At 36.3% G+C, this 17,173-nt stretch overlaps 16 non-coding genes across 16 annotated transcripts; all 16 read left to right on the top strand.

Annotated features, from left to right (window-relative positions):
- The first annotated feature begins 719 nt into the window (after positions 1 to 719).
- TRNAI-AAU (transfer RNA isoleucine (anticodon AAU)) lies at positions 720 to 793 on the top strand. Its single transcript has one exon. It is a non-coding gene; the product is annotated as a tRNA-Ile (tRNA).
- A 571-nt stretch (positions 794 to 1,364) lies between these two features.
- Positions 1,365 to 1,438, top strand: TRNAI-AAU (transfer RNA isoleucine (anticodon AAU)). The gene has a single exon. It is a non-coding gene; the product is annotated as a tRNA-Ile (tRNA).
- Positions 1,439 to 2,325: 887 nt separating this feature from the next.
- Positions 2,326 to 2,399, top strand: TRNAI-AAU (transfer RNA isoleucine (anticodon AAU)). The gene has a single exon. It is a non-coding gene; the product is annotated as a tRNA-Ile (tRNA).
- An 886-nt stretch (positions 2,400 to 3,285) lies between these two features.
- Positions 3,286 to 3,359, top strand: TRNAI-AAU (transfer RNA isoleucine (anticodon AAU)). Its single transcript has one exon. It is a non-coding gene; the product is annotated as a tRNA-Ile (tRNA).
- A 571-nt stretch (positions 3,360 to 3,930) lies between these two features.
- On the top strand, positions 3,931 to 4,004 carry TRNAI-AAU (transfer RNA isoleucine (anticodon AAU)). The gene has a single exon. It is a non-coding gene; the product is annotated as a tRNA-Ile (tRNA).
- A 571-nt stretch (positions 4,005 to 4,575) lies between these two features.
- On the top strand, positions 4,576 to 4,649 carry TRNAI-AAU (transfer RNA isoleucine (anticodon AAU)). Its single transcript has one exon. It is a non-coding gene; the product is annotated as a tRNA-Ile (tRNA).
- Positions 4,650 to 5,536: 887 nt separating this feature from the next.
- TRNAI-AAU (transfer RNA isoleucine (anticodon AAU)) lies at positions 5,537 to 5,610 on the top strand. The gene has a single exon. It is a non-coding gene; the product is annotated as a tRNA-Ile (tRNA).
- Positions 5,611 to 7,456: 1,846 nt separating this feature from the next.
- On the top strand, positions 7,457 to 7,530 carry TRNAI-AAU (transfer RNA isoleucine (anticodon AAU)). The gene has a single exon. It is a non-coding gene; the product is annotated as a tRNA-Ile (tRNA).
- Positions 7,531 to 8,259: 729 nt separating this feature from the next.
- Positions 8,260 to 8,333, top strand: TRNAI-AAU (transfer RNA isoleucine (anticodon AAU)). Its single transcript has one exon. It is a non-coding gene; the product is annotated as a tRNA-Ile (tRNA).
- Positions 8,334 to 8,903: 570 nt separating this feature from the next.
- On the top strand, positions 8,904 to 8,977 carry TRNAF-AAA (transfer RNA phenylalanine (anticodon AAA)). The gene has a single exon. It is a non-coding gene; the product is annotated as a tRNA-Phe (tRNA).
- Positions 8,978 to 9,548: 571 nt separating this feature from the next.
- On the top strand, positions 9,549 to 9,622 carry TRNAI-AAU (transfer RNA isoleucine (anticodon AAU)). The gene has a single exon. It is a non-coding gene; the product is annotated as a tRNA-Ile (tRNA).
- Positions 9,623 to 10,350: 728 nt separating this feature from the next.
- On the top strand, positions 10,351 to 10,424 carry TRNAI-AAU (transfer RNA isoleucine (anticodon AAU)). Its single transcript has one exon. It is a non-coding gene; the product is annotated as a tRNA-Ile (tRNA).
- Positions 10,425 to 10,994: 570 nt separating this feature from the next.
- On the top strand, positions 10,995 to 11,068 carry TRNAF-AAA (transfer RNA phenylalanine (anticodon AAA)). Its single transcript has one exon. It is a non-coding gene; the product is annotated as a tRNA-Phe (tRNA).
- A 571-nt stretch (positions 11,069 to 11,639) lies between these two features.
- Positions 11,640 to 11,713, top strand: TRNAI-AAU (transfer RNA isoleucine (anticodon AAU)). Its single transcript has one exon. It is a non-coding gene; the product is annotated as a tRNA-Ile (tRNA).
- An 886-nt stretch (positions 11,714 to 12,599) lies between these two features.
- TRNAI-AAU (transfer RNA isoleucine (anticodon AAU)) lies at positions 12,600 to 12,673 on the top strand. Its single transcript has one exon. It is a non-coding gene; the product is annotated as a tRNA-Ile (tRNA).
- Positions 12,674 to 16,440: 3,767 nt separating this feature from the next.
- TRNAI-AAU (transfer RNA isoleucine (anticodon AAU)) lies at positions 16,441 to 16,514 on the top strand. The gene has a single exon. It is a non-coding gene; the product is annotated as a tRNA-Ile (tRNA).
- The last annotated feature ends 659 nt before the right edge of the window (positions 16,515 to 17,173 follow it).

The following is a 17,173-nucleotide window of genomic DNA, read 5'->3' as shown; positions in this document are numbered from 1 at the left end:
AGCAAAATAGAAATATAATCTATTGTATGGCCAGAGATTTCAGTTTCTAAGCGTTTTTTAAGAAGTTTTGGGCAACTGGAATTCGATATAACTGTAAATATTTACAGCTAAGTCTGTCACTAATTGTAATGCAGGCAAAACTAATCCAAGCAACTTGAAGCAAAATAGAAATATAATGTATTGTATGGCCAGAGATTTCAGTTTCTAAGTGTTTTTTAAGAAGTTTTGGGCAACTTGAATTCGATATAACTGTAAATATTTACAGCTAAGTCTATCACTAATTGTAATGCAGGCAAAACTAATCCAAGCAACTTGAAGCAAAATAGAAATATAATATATTGTATGGCCAGAGATTTCAGTTTCTAATCGTTTTTTAAGAAGTTTTGGGCAACTGGAATTCGATATAACTGTAAATATTGACAGCTAAGTCTATCACTTATTGTATTGCAGGCAAAAACTAATCCAAGCAATGGCGTAATTTACTGGCTCATGACGTGACATGTTAGAGTGGTTGGTGGCAACATTTTGCTCATAATATAAAAAAAGCTTGTCAATTCTCATTTAAGATTGGTTCCTATGCTTTTGATGGGCTCTCTAAGAATTAGTCAACTTTCAACGTATTTTACCTTTCACTGTGGACAGATCAAGCTTTGAGAGGTCAGTAGCTAGCTCAAAATTAGAGCAAGTTCATTAAAAGAGAGTAGATATGGGGCAAAAGTGGCCGGTTAGCTCAATCGGTTAGAGCGTGGTGCTAATAACGCCAAGGTTGCGGGTTCAACACCCGTGCTGGCCATTTCTTTGGCTTTCTTTTCACATCCAGTGACTTTTGGAAAAAGATCCGTAGGTTTTATCCATTCAATGTGTAAAATTAATTTACAAACTTGAAATAACTTGGTTAGAGTAAGAGAGTGGCCATGTTACATCGTTGTTAACCTTAAAGTATGACAGAGTAACGAATTGAAGCAAAATAGAAATATAATCTATTGTATGGCCAGAGATTTCAGTTTCTAAGCATTTTTTAAGAAATTTTGGGCAACTGGAATTCGATATAACTGTAAATATTGACAGCTAAGTCTATCACTAATTGTAATGCAGGCAAAAACTAATCCAAGCAATGGCGTAATTTACTGCCTCATCACGTGACAAGTTAGAGTGGTTGGTGGCAACATATTGCTCATAATATAAAAAAAGCTTGTCAATTCTCATTTAAGATTGGTTCCTATGCTTTTGATTGGCTTTCTAAGAATTAGTCAACTTTCAACATATTTTACCTTTCACTGTGGACAGATCAAGCTTTGAGAGGTCAGTAGCTGGCTCAAAATTAGAGCAAGTTCATTAAAAGAGAGTAGATATGGGGCAAAAGTGGCCGGTTAGCTCAATCGGTTAGAGCGTGGTGCTAATAACGCCAAGGTTGCGGGTTCGACCCCCGTGCTGGCCATTCCTTTGGCTTTCTGTTCACATCCAGTGACTTTTGGAAAAAGATCCGAAGGTTTTATCCATCCAATGTGTAAAATTAATTTACAAACTTGAAGTAACTTGGTTAGAGTAAGAGAGTGGCCATGTTACATCGTCGTTAACCTTAAAGTATGACAGAGTAATGAATTGAAGCAAAATAGAAATATAATCTATTGTATGGCCAGAGATTTCAGTTTCTAAGCGTTTTTTAAGAAGTTTTGGGCAACTGGAATTCGATATAACTGTAAATATTGACAGCTAAGTCTATCACTAATTGTAATGCAGGCAAAACTAATCCAAGCGACTTGAAGCAAAATAGAAATATAACCTATTTTATGGCCAGAGATTTCAGTTTCTAAGTGTTTTTTAAGAAGTTTTGGGCAACTGGAATTCGATATAACTGTAAATATTGACAGCTAAGTCTATCACTAATTGTAATGCAGGCAAAACTAATCCAAGCAACTTGAAGCAAAATAGAAATATAATGTATTGTATGGCCAGAGATTTCAGTTTCTAAGTGTTTTTTAAGAAGTTTTGGGCAACTGGAATTCGATATAACTGTAAATATTGACAGCTAAGTCTATCACTAATTGTAATGCAGGCAAAAACTAATCCAAGCAATGGCGTAATTTACTGGCTCATCACGTGACAAGTTAGAGTGGTTGGTGGCAACATATTGCTCATAATATAAAAAAAGCTTGTCAATTCTCATTTAAGAATGGTTCCTATGCTTTTGATTGGCTCTCTAAGAATTAGTCAACTTTCAACGTATTTTACCTTTCACTGTGGACAGATCAAGCTTTGAGAGGTCAGTAGCTGGCTCAAAATTAGAGCAAGATCATTAAAAGAGAGTAGATATGGGGCAAAAGTGGCCAGTTAGCTCAATCGGTTAGAGCGTGGTGCTAATAACGCCAAGGTTGCGGGTTTGAACCCCGTGCTGGCTATTCCTTTGCCTTTCTGTTCACATGCAGTGACTTTTGGAAAAAGATCCGTAGGTTTTATCCATCCAATGTGTAAAATTAATTTACAAACTTGAAATAACTTGGTTAGAGTAAGAGAGTGGCCATGTTACATCGTCGTTAACCTTAAAGTATGACAGAGTAACGAATTGAAGCAAAATAGAAATATAATCTATTGTATGGCCAGAGATTTCAGTTTCTAAGCATTTTTTAAGAAGTTTTGGGCAAATGGAATTCGATATAACTGTAAATATTGACAGCTAAGTCTATCACTAATTGTAATGCAGGCAAAACTAGTCCAAGTGACTTGAAGCAAAATAGAAATATAATCTATTTTATGGCCTGAGATTTCAGTTTCTAAGCGTTTTTTAAGAAGTTTTGGGCAACTGGAATTCGATATAACTGTAAATATTGACAGCTAAGTCTATCACTATTTGTAATGCAGGCAAAACTAATCCAAGCAACTTGAAGCAAAATAGAAATATAATCTATTGTATGGCCAGAGATTTCAGTTTCTAAGCGTTTTTTAAGAAGTTTTGGGCAACTGGAATTCAATATAACTGTAAATATTGACAGCTAAGTCTATCACTAATTGTAATGCAGGCAAAAACTAATCCAAGCAATGGCGTCATTTACTGGCTCATCACGTGACAAGGCAGAGTGGTTGGTGGCAACATATTGCTCATAATATAAAAAAGCTTGTCAATTTTCATTTAAGATTGGTTCCTATGCTTTTGATGGGCTCTCTAAGAATTAGTCAACTTTCAACGTATTTTACCTTTCACTGTGGACAGATCAAGCTTTGAGAGGTCAGTAGCTAGCTCAAAATTAGAGCAAGTTCATTAAAAGAGAGTAGATATGGGGCAAAAGTGGCCGGTTAGCTCAATCGGTTAGAGCGTGGTGCTAATAACGCCAAGGTTGCGGGTTCAACACCCGTGCTGGCCATTTCTTTGGCTTTCTTTTCACATCCAGTGACTTTTGGAAAAAGATCCGTAGGTTTTATCCATTCAATGTGTAAAATTAATTTACAAACTTGAAATAACTTGGTTAGAGTAAGAGAGTGGCCATGTTACATCGTTGTTAACCTTAAAGTATGACAGAGTAACGAATTGAAGCAAAATAGAAATATAATCTATTGTATGGCCAGAGATTTCAGTTTCTAAGCATTTTTTAAGAACTTTTGGGCAACTGGAATTCGATATAACTGTAAATATTGACAGCTAAGTCTATCACTAATTGTAATGCAGGCAAAAACTAATCCAAGCAATGGCGTAATTTACTGCCTCATCACGTGACAAGTTAGAGTGGTTGGTGGCAACATATTGCTCATAATATAAAAAAAGCTTGTCAATTCTCATTTAAGATTGGTTCCTATGCTTTTGATTGGCTTTCTAAGAATTAGTCAACTTTCAACATATTTTACCTTTCACTGTGGACAGATCAAGCTTTGAGAGGTCAGTAGCTGGCTCAAAATTAGAGCAAGTTCATTAAAAGAGAGTAGATATGGGGCAAAAGTGGCCGGTTAGCTCAATCGGTTAGAGCGTGGTGCTAATAACGCCAAGGTTGCGGGTTCGACCCCCGTGCTGGCCATTCCTTTGGCTTTCTGTTCACATCCAGTGACTTTTGGAAAAAGATCCGAAGGTTTTATCCATCCAATGTGTAAAATTAATTTACAAACTTGAAATAACTTGGTTAGAGTAAGAGAGTGGCCATGTTACATCGTCGTTAACCTTAAAGTATGACAGAGTAACGAATTGAAGCAAAATAGAAATAGAATCTGTTGTATGGCCAGAGATTTCAGTTTCTAAGCATTTTTTAAGAAGTTTTGGGCAACTGGAATTCGATATAACTGTAAATATTGACAGCTAAGTCTATCACTAATTGTAATGCAGGCAAAAACTAATCCAAGCAATGGCGTAATTTACTGGCTCATCACGTGACAAGTTAGAGTGGTTGGTGGTAACATATTGCTCATAATATAAAAAAAGCTTGTCAATTCTCATTTAAGATTGGTTCCTATGCTTTTGATGGGCTCTCTAAGAATTAGTCAACTTTCAACATATTTTACCTTTCACTGTGGACAAATCAAGCTTTGAGAGGTCAGTAGCTGGCTCAAAATTAGAGCAAGTTCATTAAAAGAGAGTAGATATGGGGCAAAAGTGGCCGGTTAGCTCAATCGGTTAGAGCGTGGTGCTAATAACGCCAAGGTTGCGGGTTCGACCCCCGTGCTGGCCATTCCTTTGGCTTTCTGTTCACATCCAGTGACTTTTGGAAAAAGATCCGAAGGTTTTATCCATCCAATGTGTAAAATTAATTTACAAACTTGAAGTAACTTGGTTAGAGTAAGAGAGTGGCCATGTTACATCGTCGTTAACCTTAAAGTATGACAGAGTAATGAATTGAAGCAAAATAGAAATATAATCTATTGTATGGCCAGAGATTTCAGTTTCTAAGCGTTTTTTAAGAAGTTTTGGGCAACTGGAATTCGATATAACTGTAAATATTGACAGCTAAGTCTATCACTAATTGTAATGCAGGCAAAACTAATCCAAGCGACTTGAAGCAAAATAGAAATATAACCTATTTTATGGCCAGAGATTTCAGTTTCTAAGTGTTTTTTAAGAAGTTTTGGGCAACTGGAATTCGATATAACTGTAAATATTGACAGCTAAGTCTATCACTAATTGTAATGCAGGCAAAACTAATCCAAGCAACTTGAAGCAAAATAGAAATATAATGTATTGTATGGCCAGAGATTTCAGTTTCTAAGTGTTTTTTAAGAAGTTTTGGGCAACTGGAATTCGATATAACTGTAAATATTGACAGCTAAGTCTATCACTAATTGTAATGCAGGCAAAAACTAATCAAAGCAATGGCGTAATTTACTGGCTCATCACGTGACAAGTTAGAGTGGTTGGTGGCAACATATTGCTCATAATATAAAAAAAGCTTGTCAATTCTCATTTAAGAATGGTTCCTATGCTTTTGATTGGCTCTCTAAGAATTAGTCAACTTTCAACGTATTTTACCTTTCACTGTGGACAGATCAAGCTTTGAGAGGTCAGTAGCTGGCTCAAAATTAGAGCAAGTTCATTAAAAAAGAGTAGATATGGAGTAAAAGTGGCCGGTTAGCTCAATCGGTTAGAGCGTGGTGCTAATAACGCCAAGGTTGTGGGTTCGACCCCCGTGCTGGCCACTCCTTTGCTTTCTGTTCACATACAGTGACTTTTGGAAAAAGATCCGTAGGTTTTATCCATCCAATGTGTAAAATTAATTTACAAACTTGAAATAACTTGGTTAGAGTAAGAGAGTGGCCATGTTACATCGTCGTTAACCTTAAAGTATGACAGAGTAACGAATTGAAGCAAAATAGAAATATAATCTATTGTATGGCCAGAGATTTCAGTTTCTAAGCGTTTTTTAAGAAGTTTTGGGCAACTGGAATTCGATATAACTGTAAATATTGACAGCTAAGTCTATCACTAATTGTAATGCAGGCAAAACTAATCCAAGCGACTTGAAGCAAAATAGAAATATAACCTATTTTATGGCCAGAGATTTCAGTTTCTAAGTGTTTTTTAAGAAGTTTTGGGCAACTGGAATTCGATATAACTGTAAATATTGACAGCTAAGTCTATCACTAATTGTAATGCAGGCAAAACTAATCCAAGCAACTTGAAGCAAAATAGAAATATAATGTATTGTATGGCCAGAGATTTCAGTTTCTAAGTGTTTTTTAAGAAGTTTTGGGCAACTGGAATTCGATATAACTGTAAATATTGACAGCTAAGTCTATCACTAATTGTAATGCAGGCAAAAACTAATCCAAGCAATGGCGTAATTTACTGGCTCATCACGTGACAAGTTAGAGTGGTTGGTGGCAACATATTGCTCATAATATAAAAAAAGCTTGTCAATTCTCATTTAAGATTGGTTCCTATGCTTTTGATGGGCTCTCTAAGAATTAGTCAACTTTCAACGTATTTTACCTTTCACTGTGGACAGATCAAGCTTTGAGAGGTCAGTAGCTGGCTCAAAATTAGAGCAAGATCATTAAAAGAGAGTAGATATGGGGCAAAAGTGGCCAGTTACCTCTATCGGTTAGAGCGTGGTGCTAATAACGCCAAGGTTGCGGGTTTGACCCCCGTGCTGGCTATTCCTTTGCCTTTCTGTTCACATGCAGTGACTTTTGGAAAAAGATCCGTAGGTTTTATCCATCCAATTTGTAAAATTAATTTACAAACTTGAAATAACTTGGTTTGAGTAAGAGAGTGGCCATGTTACATCGTCGTTAACCTTAAAGTATGACAGAGTAACGAATTGAAGCAAAATAGAAATATAATCTATTGTATGGCCAGAGATTTCAGTTTCTAAGCATTTTTTAAGAAGTTTTGGGCAAATGGAATTCGATATAACTGTAAATATTGACAGCTAAGTCTATCACTAATTGTAATGCAGGCAAAACTAGTCCAAGTGACTTGAAGCAAAATAGAAATATAATCTATTTTATGGCCTGAGATTTCAGTTTCTAAGCGTTTTTTAAGAAGTTTTGGGCAACTGGAATTCGATATAACTGTAAATATTGACAGCTAAGTCTATCACTATTTGTAATGCAGGCAAAACTAATCCAAGCAACTTGAAGTAAAATAGAAATATAATCTATTGTATGGCCAGAGATTTCAGTTTCTAAGCGTTTTTTAAGAAGTTTTGGGCAACTGGAATTCAATATAACTGTAAATATTGACAGCTAAGTCTATCACTAATTGTAATGCAGGCAAAAACTAATCCAAGCAATGGCGTCATTTACTGGCTCATCACGTGACAAGTCAGAGTGGTTGGTGGCAACATATTGCTCATAATATAAAAAAGCTTGTCAATTTTCATTTAAGATTGGTTCCTATGCTTTTGATGGGCTCTCTAAGAATTAGTCAACTTTCAACGTATTTTACCTTTCACTGTGGACAGATCAAGCTTTGAAAGGTCAGTAGCTGGCTCAAAATTAGACCAAGTTCATTAAAAGAGAGTAGATATGGGGCAAAAGTGGCCGGTTAGCTCAATCGGTTAGAGCGTGGTGCTAATAACGCCAAGGTTGTGGGTTCGACCCCCGTGCTGGCCATTCCTTTGGCTTTCTGTTCACATCCAGTGACTTTTGGAAAAAGATCCGTAGGTTTTATCCATCCAATGTGTAAAATTAATTTACAAACTTGAAATAACTTGGTTAGAGTAAGAGAGTGGCCATGTTACATCGTCGTTAACCTTAAAGTATGACAGAGTAACGAATTGAAGCAAAATAGAAATATAATCTATTGTATGGCCAGAGATTTCAGTTTCTAAGCGTTTTTTGAAAAGTTTTGGGCAACTGGAATTCGATATAACTGTAAATATTGACAGCTAAGTCTATCACTAATTGTAATGCAGGCAAAACTAATCCAAGCAACTTGAAGCAAAATAGAAATTTAATCTATTGTATGGCCAGAGATTTCAGTTTCTAAGCGTTTTTTAAGAAGTTTTGGGCAACTGGAATTCGATATAACTGTAAATATTGACAGCTAAGTCTATCACTAATTGTAATGCAGGCAAAAACTAATCCAAGCAATGGCGTAATTTACTGGCTCATCACGTGACAAGTTAGAGTGGTTGGTGGCAACATATTGCTCATAATATAAATAAAGCTTGTCAATTCTCATTTAAGATTGGTTCCTATGCTTTTGATGGGCTCTCTAACAATTAGTCAACTTTCAACGTATTTTACCTTTCACTGTGGACAGATCAAGCTTTGAGAGGTCAGTAGCTGGCTCAAAAATAGAGCAAGTTCATTAAAAGAGAGTAGATATGGGGGAAAAGTGGCCGGTTAGCTCAATCGGTTAGAGTGTGGTGCTAATAACGCCAAGGTTGCGGGTTCGACCCCCGTGCTGGCCGTTCCTTTGGCTTTCTGTTCACATCCAGTGACTTTTGGAAAAAGATCCGTAGGTTTTATCCATCCAATGTGTAAAATTAATTTACAAACTTGAAATAACTTGGTTAGAGTAAGAGAGTGGTTATGTTACATCGTCGTTAACCTTAAAGTATGACAGAGTAACGAATTGAAGCAAAATAGAAATATAATCTCTTGTATGGCCAGAGATTTCAGTTTCTAAGCATTTTTTAAGAAGTTTTGGGCAATTGGAATTCGATATAACTGTAAATATTGACAGCTAAGTCTATCACTAATTGTAATGCAGGCAAAAACTAATCCAAGCAATGGCGTAATTTACTGGCTCATCACGTGACAAGTTAGAGTGGTGGTGGCAACATATTGCTCATAATATAAAAAAAGCTTGTCAATTCTCATTTAAGATTGGTTCCTATGCTTTTGATGGGCTCTCTAAGAATTAGTCAACTTTCAACGTATTTTACCTTTCACTGTGGACAGATCAAGCTTTGAGAGGTCAGTAGCTGGCTCAAAATTAGAGCAAGTTCATTAAAAGAGAGTAGATATGGGGCAAAAGTGGCCGGTTAGCTCAATCGGTTAGAGCGTGGTGCTAAAAACGCCAAGGTTGCGGGTTCGACCCCCGTGCTGGCCATTCCTTTGGCTTTCTGTTCACATCCAGTGACTTTTGGAAAAAGATCCGAAGGTTTTATCCATCCAATGTGTAAAATTAATTTACAAACTTGAAATAACTTGGTTAGAGTAAGAGAGTGGCCATGTTACATCGTCGTTAACCTTAAAGTATGACAGAGTAACGAATTGAAGCAAAATAGAAATATAATCTATTGTATGGCCAGAGATTTCAGTTTCTAAGCGTTTTTTAAGAAGTTTTGGGCAACTGGAATTCGATATAACTGTAAATATTGACAGCTAAGTCTATCACTAATTGTAATGCAGGCAAAAACTAATCCAAGCAATGGCGTCATTTACTGGCTCATCACGTGACAAGTCAGAGTGGTTGGTGGCAACATATTGCTCATAATATAAAAAAAGCTTGTCAATTCTCATTTAAGATTGGTTCCTATGCTTTTGATGGGCTCTCTAAGATATAGTCAACTTTCAACGTATTTTACCTTTCACTGTGGACAGATCAAGCTTTGAGAGGTCAGTAGCTGGCTCAAAATTAGAGCAAGTTCATTAAAAAAGAGTAGATATGGGGTAAAAGTGGCCGGTTAGCTCAATCGGTTAGAGCGTGGTGCTAATAACGCCAAGGTTGTGGGTTCGACCCCCGTGCTGGCCACTCCTTTGCTTTCTGTTCACATCCAGTGACTTTTGGAAAAAGATCCGTAGGTTTTATCCATCCAATGTGTAAAATTAATTTACAAACTTGAAATAACTTGGTTAGAGTAAGAGAGTGGCCATGTTACATCGTCGTTAACCTTAAAGTATGACAGAGTAACGAATTGAAGCAAAATAGAAATATAATCTATTGTATGGCCAGAGATTTCAGTTTCTAAGCGTTTTTTGAAAAGTTTTGGGCAACTGGAATTCGATATAACTGTAAATATTGACAGCTAAGTCTATCACTAATTGTAATGCAGGCAAAACTAATCCAAGCAACTTGAAGCAAAATAGAAATTTAATCTATTGTATGGCCAGAGATTTCAGTTTCTAAGCGTTTTTTAAGAAGTTTTGGGCAACTGGAATTCGATATAACTGTAAATATTGACAGCTAAGTCTATCACTAATTGTAATGCAGGCAAAAACTAATCCAAGCAATGGCGTAATTTACTGGCTCATCACGTGACAAGTTAGAGTGGTTGGTGGCAACATATTGCTCATAATATAAATAAAGCTTGTCAATTCTCATTTAAGATTGGTTCCTATGCTTTTGATGGGCTCTCTAACAATTAGTCAACTTTCAACGTATTTTACCTTTCACTGTGGACAGATCAAGCTTTGAGAGGTCAGTAGCTGGCTCAAAAATAGAGCAAGTTCATTAAAAGAGAGTAGATATGGGGGAAAAGTGGCCGGTTAGCTCAATCGGTTAGAGTGTGGTGCTAATAACGCCAAGGTTGCGGGTTCGACCCCCGTGCTGGCCGTTTCTTTGGCTTTCTGTTCACATCCAGTGACTTTTGGAAAAAGATCCGTAGGTTTTATCCATCCAATGTGTAAAATTAATTTACAAACTTGAAATAACTTGGTTAGAGTAAGAGAGTGGTTATGTTACATCGTCGTTAACCTTAAAGTATGACAGAGTAACGAATTGAAGCAAAATAGAAATATAATCTCTTGTATGGCCAGAGATTTCAGTTTCTAAGCATTTTTTAAGAAGTTTTGGGCAATTGGAATTCGATATAACTGTAAATATTGACAGCTAAGTCTATCACTAATTGTAATGCAGGCAAAAACTAATCCAAGCAATGGCGTAATTTACTGGCTCATCACGTGACAAGTTAGAGTGGTGGTGGCAACATATTGCTCATAATATAAAAAAAGCTTGTCAATTCTCATTTAAGATTGGTTCCTATGCTTTTGATGGGCTCTCTAAGAATTAGTCAACTTTCAACGTATTTTACCTTTCACTGTGGACAGATCAAGCTTTGAGAGGTCAGTAGCTGGCTCAAAATTAGAGCAAGTTCATTAAAAGAGAGTAGATATGGGGCAAAAGTGGCCGGTTAGCTCAATCGGTTAGAGCGTGGTGCTAAAAACGCCAAGGTTGCGGGTTCGACCCCCGTGCTGGCCATTCCTTTGGCTTTCTGTTCACATCCAGTGACTTTTGGAAAAAGATCCGAAGGTTTTATCCATCCAATGTGTAAAATTAATTTACAAACTTGAAATAACTTGGTTAGAGTAAGAGAGTGGCCATGTTACATCGTCGTTAACCTTAAAGTATGACAGAGTAACGAATTGAAGCAAAATAGAAATATAATCTATTGTATGGCCAGAGATTTCAGTTTCTAAGCGTTTTTTAAGAAGTTTTGGGCAACTGGAATTCGATATAACTGTAAATATTGACAGCTAAGTCTATCACTAATTGTAATGCAGGCAAAAACTAATCCAAGCAATGGCGTCATTTACTGGCTCATCACGTGACAAGTCAGAGTGGTTGGTGGCAACATATTGCTCATAATATAAAAAAAGCTTGTCAATTCTCATTTAAGATTGGTTCCTATGCTTTTGATGGGCTCTCTAAGATATAGTCAACTTTCAACGTATTTTACCTTTCACTGTGGACAGATCAAGCTTTGAGAGGTCAGTAGCTGGCTCAAAATTAGAGCAAGTTCATTAAAAAAGAGTAGATATGGGGTAAAAGTGGCCGGTTAGCTCAATCGGTTAGAGCGTGGTGCTAATAACGCCAAGGTTGTGGGTTCGACCCCCGTGCTGGCCACTCCTTTGCTTTCTGTTCACATCCAGTGACTTTTGGAAAAAGATCCGTAGGTTTTATCCATCCAATGTGTAAAATTAATTTACAAACTTGAAATAACTTGGTTAGAGTAAGAGAGTGGCCATGTTACATCGTCGTTAACCTTAAAGTATGACAGAGTAACGAATTGAAGCAAAATAGAAATATAATCTATTGTATGGCCAGAGATTTCAGTTTCTAAGCGTTTTTTAAGAAGTTTTGGGCAACTGGAATTCGATATAACTGTAAATATTGACAGCTAAGTCTATCACTAATTGTAATGCAGGCAAAACTAATCCAAGCGACTTGAAGCAAAATAGAAATATAACCTATTTTATGGCCAGAGATTTCAGTTTCTAAGTGTTTTTTAAGAAGTTTTGGGCAACTGGAATTCGATATAACTGTAAATATTGACAGCTAAGTCTATCACTAATTGTAATGCAGGCAAAACTAATCCAAGCAACTTGAAGCAAAATAGAAATATAATGTATTGTATGGCCAGAGATTTCAGTTTCTAAGTGTTTTTTAAGAAGTTTTGGGCAACTGGAATTCGATATAACTGTAAATATTGACAGCTAAGTCTATCACTAATTGTAATGCAGGCAAAAACTAATCCAAGCAATGGCGTAATTTACTGGCTCATCACGTGACAAGTTAGAGTGGTTGGTGGCAACATATTGCTCATAATATAAAAAAAGCTTGTCAATTCTCATTTAAGATTGGTTCCTATGCTTTTGATTGGCTCTCTAAGAATTAGTCAACTTTCAACGTATTTTACCTTTCACTGTGGACAGATCAAGCTTTGAGAGGTCAGTAGCTGGCTCAAAATTAGAGCAAGTTCATTAAAAAAGAGTAGATATGGGGTAAAAGTGGCCGGTTAGCTCAATCGGTTAGAGCGTGGTGCTAATAACGCCAAGGTTGTGGGTTCGACCCCCGTGCTGGCCACTCCTTTGCTTTCTGTTCACATCCAGTGACTTTTGGAAAAAGATCCGTAGGTTTTATCCATCCAATGTGTAAAATTAATTTACAAACTTGAAATAACTTGGTTAGAGTAAGAGAGTGGCCATGTTACATCGTCGTTAACCTTAAAGTATGACAGAGTAACGAATTGCAGCAAAATAGAAATATAATCTATTGTATGGCCAGAGATTTCAGTTTCTAAGCGTTTTTTAAGAAGTTTTGGGCAACTGGAATTCGATATAACTGTAAATATTGACAGCTAAGTCTATCACTAATTGTAATGCAGGCAAAACTAATCCAAGCGACTTGAAGCAAAATAGAAATATAACCTATTTTATGGCCAGAGATTTCAGTTTCTAAGTGTTTTTTAAGAAGTTTTGGGCAACTGGAATTCGATATAACTGTAAATATTGACAGCTAAGTCTATCACTAATTGTAATGCAGGCAAAACTAATCCAAGCAACTTGAAGCAAAATAGAAATATAATGTATTGTATGGCCAGAGATTTCAGTTTCTAAGTGTTTTTTAAGAAGTTTTGGGCAACTGGAATTCGATATATTTGTAAATATTGACAGCTAAGTCTATCACTAATTGTAATGCAGGCAAAAACTAATCCAAGCAATGGCGTAATTTACTGGCTCATCACGTGACAAGTTAGAGTGGTTGGTGGCAACATATTGCTCATAATATAAAAAAAGCTTGTCAATTCTCATTTAAGATTGGTTCCTATGCTTTTGATGGGCTCTCTAAGAATTAGTCAACTTTCAACGTATTTTACCTTTCACTGTGGACAGATCAAGCTTTGAGAGGTCAGTAGCTGGCTCAAAATTAGAGCAAGATCATTAAAAGAGAGTAGATATGGGGCAAAAGTGGCCAGTTACCTCTATCGGTTAGAGCGTGGTGCTAATAACGCCAAGGTTGCGGGTTCGAACTTCGTGCTGGCTATTCCTTTGCCTTTCTGTTCACATGCAGTGACTTTTGGAAAAAGATCCGTAGGTTTTATCCATCCAATGTGTAAAATTAATTTACAAACTTGAAATAACTTGGTTTGAGTAAGAGAGTGGCCATGTTACATCGTCGTTAACCTTAAAGTATGACAGAGTAACGAATTGAAGCAAAATAGAAATATAATCTATTGTATGGCCAGAGATTTCAGTTTCTAAGCGTTTTTTAAGAAGTTTTGGGCAACTGGAATTCGATATAACTGTAAATATTGACAGCTAAGTCTATCACTAATTGTAATGCAGGCAAAACTAATCCAAGCGACTTGAAGCAAAATAGAAATATAACCTATTTTATGGCCAGAGATTTCAGTTTCTAAGTGTTTTTTAAGAAGTTTTGGGCAACTGGAATTCGATATAACTGTAAATATTGACAGCTAAGTCTATCACTAATTGTAATGCAGGCAAAACTAATCCAAGCAACTTGAAGCAAAATAGAAATATAATGTATTGTATGGCCAGAGATTTCAGTTTCTAAGTGTTTTTTAAGAAGTTTTGGGCAACTGGAATTCGATATAACTGTAAATATTGACAGCTAAGTCTATCACTAATTGTAATGCAGGCAAAAACTAATCCAAGCAATGGCGTAATTTACTGGCTCATCACGTGACAAGTTAGAGTGGTTGGTGGCAACATATTGCTCATAATATAAAAAAAGCTTGTCAATTCTCATTTAAGAATGGTTCCTATGCTTTTGATTGGCTCTCTAAGAATTAGTCAACTTTCAACGTATTTTACCTTTCACTGTGGACAGATCAAGCTTTGAGAGGTCAGTAGCTGGCTCAAAATTAGAGCAAGTTCATTAAAAAAGAGTAGATATGGAGTAAAAGTGGCCGTTTAGCTCAATCGGTTAGAGCGTGGTGCTAATAACGCCAAGGTTGTGGGTTCGACCCCCGTGCTGGCCACTCCTTTGCTTTCTGTTCACATCCAGTGACTTTTGGAAAAAGATCCGTAGGTTTTATCCATCCAATGTGTAAAATTAATTTACAAACTTGAAATAACTTGGTTAGAGTAAGAGAGTGGCCATGTTACATCGTCGTTAACCTTAAAGTATGACAGAGTAACGAATTGAAGCAAAATAGAAATATAATCTATTGTATGGCCAGAGATTTCAGTTTCTAAGCGTTTTTTAAGAAGTTTTGGGCAACTGGAATTCGATATAACTGTAAATATTGACAGCTAAGTCTATCACTAATTGTAATGCAGGCAAAACTAATCCAAGCGACTTGAAGCAAAATAGAAATATAACCTATTTTATGGCCAGAGATTTCAGTTTCTAAGTGTTTTTTAAGAAGTTTTGGGCAACTGGAATTCGATATAACTGTAAATATTGACAGCAAAGTCTATCACTAATTGTAATGCAGGCAAAACTAATCCAAGCAACTTGAAGCAAAATAGAAATATAATGTATTGTATGGCCAGAGATTTCAGTTTCTAAGTGTTTTTTAAGAAGTTTTGGGCAACTGGAATTCGATATAACTGTAAATATTGACAGCTAAGTCTATCACTAATTGTAATGCAGGCAAAAACTAATCCAAGCAATGGCGTAATTTACTGGCTCATCACGTGACAAGTTAGAGTGGTTGGTGGCAACATATTGCTCATAATATAAAAAAAGCTTGTCAATTCTCATTTAAGATTGGTTCCTATGCTTTTGATGGGCTCTCTAAGAATTAGTCAACTTTCAACGTATTTTACCTTTCACTGTGGACAGATCAAGCTTTGAGAGGTCAGTAGCTGGCTCAAAATTAGAGCAAGATCATTAAAAGAGAGTAGATATGGGGCAAAAGTGGCCAGTTACCTCTATCGGTTAGAGCGTGGTGCTAATAACGCCAAGGTTGCGGGTTTGACCCCCGTGCTGGCTATTCCTTTGCCTTTCTGTTCACATGCAGTGACTTTTGGAAAAAGATCCGTAGGTTTTATCCATCCAATGTGTAAAATTAATTTACAAACTTGAAATAACTTGGTTTGAGTAAGAGAGTGGCCATGTTACATCGTCGTTAACCTTAAAGTATGACAGAGTAACGAATTGAAGCAAAATAGAAATATAATCTATTGTATGGCCAGAGATTTCAGTTTCTAAGCATTTTTTAAGAAGTTTTGGGCAAATGGAATTCGATATAACTGTAAATATTGACAGCTAAGTCTATCACTAATTGTAATGCAGGCAAAACTAGTCCAAGTGACTTGAAGCAAAATAGAAATATAATCTATTTTATGGCCTGAGATTTCAGTTTCTAAGCGTTTTTTAAGAAGTTTTGGGCAACTGGAATTCGATATAACTGTAAATATTGACAGCTAAGTCTATCACTATTTGTAATGCAGGCAAAACTAATCCAAGCAACTTGAAGCAAAATAGAAATATAATCTATTGTATGGCCAGAGATTTCAGTTTCTAAGCGTTTTTTAAGAAGTTTTGGGCAACTGGAATTCAATATAACTGTAAATATTGACAGCTAAGTCTATCACTAATTGTAATGCAGGCAAAAACTAATCCAAGCAATGGCGTCATTTACTGGCTCATCACGTGACAAGTCAGAGTGGTTGGTGGCAACATATTGCTCATAATATAAAAAAGCTTGTCAATTTTCATTTAAGATTGGTTCCTATGCTTTTGATGGGCTCTCTAAGAATTAGTCAACTTTCAACGTATTTTACCTTTCACTGTGGACAGATCAAGCTTTGAAAGGTCAGTAGCTGGCTCAAAATTAGACCAAGTTCATTAAAAGAGAGTAGATATGGGGCAAAAGTGGCCGGTTAGCTCAATCGGTTAGAGCGTGGTGCTAATAACGCCAAGGTTGCGGGTTCGACCCCCGTGCTGGCCATTCCTTTGGCTTTCTGTTCACATCCAGTGACTTTTGGAAAAAGATCCGTAGGTTTTATCCATCCAATGTGTAAAATTAATTTACAAACTTGAAATAACTTGGTTAGAGTAAGAGAGTGGCCATGTTACATCGTCGTTAACCTTAAAGTATGACAGAGTAACGAATTGAAGCAAAATAGAAATATAATCTATTGTATGGCCAGAGATTTCAGTTTCTAAGCGTTTTTTGAAAAGTTTTGGGCAACTGGAATTCGATATAACTGTAAATATTGACAGCTAAGTCTATCACTAATTGTAATGCAGGCAAAACTAATCCAAGCAACTTGAAGCAAAATAGAAATTTAATCTATTGTATGGCCAGAGATTTCAGTTTCTAAGCGTTTTTTAAGAAGTTTTGGGCAACTGGAATTCGATATAACTGTAAATATTGACAGCTAAGTCTATCACTAATTGTAATGCAGGCAAAAACTAATCCAAGCAATGGCGTAATTTACTGGCTCATCACGTGACAAGTTAGAGTGGTTGGTGGCAACATATTGCTCATAATATAAAAAAAGCTTGTCAATTCTCATTTAAGATTGGTTCCTATGCTTTTGATGGGCTCTCTAACAATTAGTCAACTTTCAACGTATTTTACCTTTCACTGTGGACAGATCAAGC

Source organism: Anomaloglossus baeobatrachus, chromosome 4, assembly GCF_048569485.1.
Source record: "Anomaloglossus baeobatrachus isolate aAnoBae1 chromosome 4, aAnoBae1.hap1, whole genome shotgun sequence".
Classification (NCBI taxonomy): domain Eukaryota; kingdom Metazoa; phylum Chordata; class Amphibia; order Anura; family Aromobatidae; genus Anomaloglossus; species Anomaloglossus baeobatrachus.
The sequence above is the reverse complement of the archived record's forward strand: the minus strand, read 5'-3'. Positions and strand labels throughout refer to the sequence as shown.